Source organism: Anolis carolinensis, chromosome 2 (genome assembly GCF_035594765.1).
Source record: "Anolis carolinensis isolate JA03-04 chromosome 2, rAnoCar3.1.pri, whole genome shotgun sequence".
Lineage (NCBI taxonomy): Eukaryota > Metazoa > Chordata > Lepidosauria > Squamata > Dactyloidae > Anolis > Anolis carolinensis.
The window spans coordinates 87,329,647-87,334,901 of record NC_085842.1 but is presented as its reverse complement, the minus strand read 5'-3'; positions in this window follow the sequence as shown (position 1 = coordinate 87,334,901).

Sequence of the window (5,255 nt, the reverse complement as noted above, 5' to 3'; positions counted from 1 at the left end):
ATATTTAAAGACTGTTTTAAAAGGACTATTTATTCCCTCTGTTCTCTGTAAGAAATCAGAGAGACTACTGTTGCTCTGTTTGATCTATTGAAGTGAAGTTACTGTTACTTATTTCACAAACCCGAGTGGCACGTTATTACACTGTAGAGTAAACTTTGGTTCAGAAGCCGTGGTAAAGCTTCTATTTATTTACAACTACAGCCTCCAACACTTTTCCCCCTGATAATTCTTCAGGAGTGAATTTCCCTTCCTAGGAGTAAATTTCTCTCACTTCCTGATGTCCCAGATGTTTGTAAGTCAGATGTTTGTAACTCAAGGACTGCCTGTACCTTCATAATAATAGTGTGAATAGCTGAGGCTAAGACAGTAACTTATTCAAGATCTCCTAGGGAGCTTTAAAATGAGAAGGAACATAGTTGGCATTAGATGATGATGTTTAAGCATGTCAGTGAAAGTAAATTACTGTAAATTGCTGTGCCGGTGATATCTCACCCTATTAAAGTCTGAACAGATTAGCATTTGGATTCTGAAAACAGTTAGGTGCATCAAGAACTTGAAAATTATATATATATATATATATATATATATATATATATATATATATATACACACACACACACACACACACACACACACACACACACACATATATAAATACACACACACACACACATACACACACACACACACACATATATAGAGAGAGAGAGAGAGGGGGGGAGGGAGAGAGAGAGGGAGAGAGAGAGATAAATATATACACACACACAATGTCCAGTTGTTGTTATTTATTGTAAAGACATTTTGGAGAAAATAAAGGAAATCCAGATATGGGACTCCTTATAATCTAGTCATTGTGTCCTGGGGTTATTTTAAGGAGATCAAAGTTATAAGATTTGAAATTAGCAACATGCTTACTGATCTCAGACAGAATGCGTCTTCCAGCAATTTCAGAATCCATGGCCTTTCTTATAATACAAAGCTTTTGCTGTCCTCAAGCTATCTGTTACTGATGCACCATCTACCCAAAGCCACAATGCATATGAGCCAATGCTTTATTTACTAAACTGACATACAATTAAAGAGATAAAGCAAATAAATCATCAGTTAAGATTGCAGAATGGTGGATTTGAACAAATCACAGGCAAATAAAAGGCACTCTGCTCTACAAAATCTAAGCCCAGGCTACATTTTCCCCTTGGAATCTGTTTATATTGATGGGATGTAACTGGCATATAACTCCGCTGAAGGTTAACTTACCATTGATTAACTTTGATTCAGTTGCACAATCAACAGAACATCCCACAACTCTTCAACTGTGTATGGCCTTGGCTCGCCTGTATTCTGCTTATGGTTGAGCTCTAAAATTAGTATTTTTCCATTTGGACAAAGCTTCTGCTTTTCTCATGGTATGTGTGACTGATGCATTTTCCTACCCAAAGCCACAAATCCTGACAACAGATATATACTTTAAAATTTTGATCTCCAATCAGCTTTATTATATCACTGTATGCTTTTTTTAAAAAAAAGCTGTTTGAAGAAGGCTGAAACCTGGAGTCATCCAACATAGGTTTGACAGATAGCTTCAGCATGTGCCAGGCCTTTCTGCTCATAGGCAAAGGCCTACTTATCTTTATCATTTATCAGGTACACCATTTTAGGTCAATTGTTTAAAAGTAGGACAGCGCCCTTTTCTTACCTTAATTAGACAATAACTCATTGGCTCCAAGTGAGCCTTCATCTTCTAATTATTTAGTACACAATTTAATGTCATTAACCATCTTTTAAGTGGGTGGAATTGCCCTAAAAGCCTTCACTCGGGCACTCTAATATTAGGTTCTTGGCAACCATCCCTGTGTGTGGAAAAGCAGCCAGTTTGTTTACCAGGAATTCAGACTCACATTACAGAGCAAATTAGCAGCCAGCTATTAGTCTGATTCAAGCACTTAACAATTACTGATCATCTCCTCCTGGTCTGTGGGTAATGGAAATGATCAGCTGCAAATGGAAAGGACGAGGGGCTGTTTGCTTGTGCTCAGAGTAACCTCTTTTGACCCCATGGTCTGCAAAAAAAGAAAGACCCAAACAGGGAAGGCCAGTCTGAACTTGGACGAAGATCTCTATTGGAAACCAAGCAACCTTTGACTCAACCTTCTCTTAACAGAGCAAAAGTTCAACCACTGTGTCCCAGAGGCAGATGTAATTAGTTGATGTGGCTTTCCACGGAGGCCATTACACAAGAAATAAATGCAGGACAACAGTAATGGTATATTACCTTGTCTGAACCCCTTGCTTATGGCCTGCATCAATAGGAGTCTAGTGTCTAGATCCAGAGAAGTCATGCTACCCTCTATTCTGCCTTGGTCAGACCACACCTGGAATACTGTGTCCAATTCTGGGCACCACAACTGAAGGGAGATGTTGACAAGATGGAATGTGTCCAGAGAAGGATGACTAAAATGATCAAGGGTCTGGAGAAATAGTCCTATGAAGAGCGGCTCAAGAGCTGGGCATGTTTAGCCTGCAGAAGAGAAGGGTGAGAGGAGACATGATGAGGGCCATGTATAAATATGTGAGGGGAAGTCATAGGGAGGAGGGAGCAAGCTTGTTTTCTGCTGCCTTGGAGACAGGCATGTAGCCGGGGGGGGGGGGGGGTGTTTGAGGGGCTTCAGCCCCCCACCCCGAAATTCTCAGGGTGGTCCACGAGAATGCCTTACATTTATTATTTAAACTGCTATGTTTATTCATATCATGATCTGATCCCCATGCTCAATATTTCCTATATGCATGGGGGTATTGGGATAACGATACAAAAGGTTTGCTAGGGTAGACCCTCTCCTGCTCAGACTCAGCCCCCCCCCCCAAAAAAAAAAAAAAAACAACAAACCAAAATCACAGCCTCTCCCGAAACAAAATCCTGGCTATGGGCCTGCTTGGAGACTAGGACGTGGAACAACTACAGGAAAGGAGATTCCACCTGAACATTAGGAAGAACTTCCTCACTGTGAGAGCTGTTCAGCAGTGGAACTCTGCCCCAGAGTGTGGTGGAGGCTCCTTCTTTGGAGGCTTTTAAGCAGGAGCTGGATGGCCTTCTGTTGGGGGTGCTTTGAATGCGATTTTCTTGCTTCTTGGTAGGGGGTTGGACTGGATGGCCCACAGGTCTCTTCGAACTCCATGATTCTATGATTCTATGCTCTTTGAGGGCGCTGTAAGGCCACACAGATCATAGCTATATCACTAGCAATCATACCAAAAACATGTTCGATGAAATGTGCATAGGATATTATGAAGAGGAATTAGCTTCCTCTTCAATATTACTGTACTTCTGTTATCTCTGAAAAGATACTCTCACTACAATACTGTATAAACTACCTCATATTCAGGACATGATTGGGATGCATACCTGTGAACAGGTAGAGAGGCAAGGTGAGCAGAATGCACCTAGCCACTTTATCACATGCATTAGATTCTACTGAGCCACCCACTTAAGAAATGGCAGCCTACTGTGTTCATCACATGACATAGGATTCAAATGTTGGGTAGAGATATCTTCATGTTTTTAAGTGTTTTGAAGGGTTATCGTTTCAGATGCTTTCTAGGCTGGTTGGCAAGTGCCTTTTAAAAAAATTATTAGCAAAGCTCTGCCATTGCCTTTTGCTCACTTTTTGCTCAAGGAAAGAGAGATACCTTTGTTTCTTCCTTCTACCCTTTCTTTCCCTCCTCCATCCCTCCTTTCATCCTTGTCTTCCTTCTCACATCCTTCTACCTGGCTGGATCCCACAACAGTGCCATTCCAGGCACATTACTTCACTTGAGCCTTTCCTTTGTTGTTGTGTTGCATCTGAGAGCTTTGCTTGCTATACAGAGAAAGAGCTGAGGTTTGAAAGGAACTTTCGGAGCTGAATTCAGAACAGAGATGGAGTCAATGTAGGTCTAAGGAGGAAAGGAAAGAGGGGGTCGAACGGAGGCTTCTCGGGGGCTGCAGAGGGGTCCCATTTCACTGGGTTAGGACAGAGTTGCTCAGAACAGCTTCCACTAGACTGGAAGTGATGGGGGGGAGGCAGGTTCCTTTCCTAGGCAGACCCCTCTTTCCCAAGAAGGGCACTCAGGGGAGTACACTGAATTTTAATTAAACTCTTGAAAATGTTTCAAAGCTTTAGGCCCACCTCTTCCTTCTTCACATCCACTTTAACTGCCAGGAGCTGCACTGCGTGAAATGGATCTGTTCTGCTGGTGATTCTGGTTCTGATTCTAGTCCTTTCTTACAAATAATTGACTAACAAACAGGATCACTAGTACGACTGATTTCTGCTGCTAGGCAGAGCTCTTGGCTGGTAATTTTGCTTGGGGAACCAGGTCAGGTAAGCATATGAATGCATCTACACTGTCAAATTACTGCAGTTTGACACCACTTCAACTGCCATGGATCGATGGTATGGACAGATGGATTTTAAATATTTGTAATGGTACCTAACTTTCCATAATGGCAGCTATTTTTTACTGTCAGCAATTTTCTTCAGGCTTTTTTTCCACAAAGAAAAAGAGGGAGGGACAGTGGGAGGGGACAAATCCCGACTGTGTGATGGCAAATCAATGGAAAAATCCTGAGTAAAATGGATAGATTCAAAAGTGTGTGATGAAGGTAGGAAAACCATCCATTTAATTTCAAAACCAAGTAGGCCTAACTGAATGGTAAACCTATTCTCCCAAACACTTGACCTGTTCCATGGGATGAAGTTTGCGAGTTCTCTCTTGGCCCAAGCTCTGGAGAATCCGTGTGGTGTAGTGGTTTGAGTGTTGGATTAGGACACCGGGAAACCCACTGTTCACCTGGGCAAGGAACTCTCTCTTAGCCTCGGGGAAAGGCAAAAGCAAACCTCTTTTGAACAAATTCTGCCCACAAACCCCCCATGATAGGCTCTCCTTAGCATCGTCATAAGTCTAAAATGACCTGAAGGCACAAAACAACAGCTTGCAAATTAAATCTATGTTTATCTTCCAGCACTCAAAGAAATAATACTAAATGCAAGATATATAGCTAAGGAAAATTCCATGACATTACAGACATCTTTCAAAACTTGGGAGAGCTCCCATGAGGGGCATGCTAAATTGATTATGTTTAAATAACTGAAGACTTCTACATTTCAGTCAGCAAGTTCAGCCACTTCAATAGTAAGGGTAAAGGTTTTCCCCTGACATTAAGTCTAGTCATGTCTGACTCTGGGGGTTGGTACACATCTCCATTTCTAAGCCAAAGA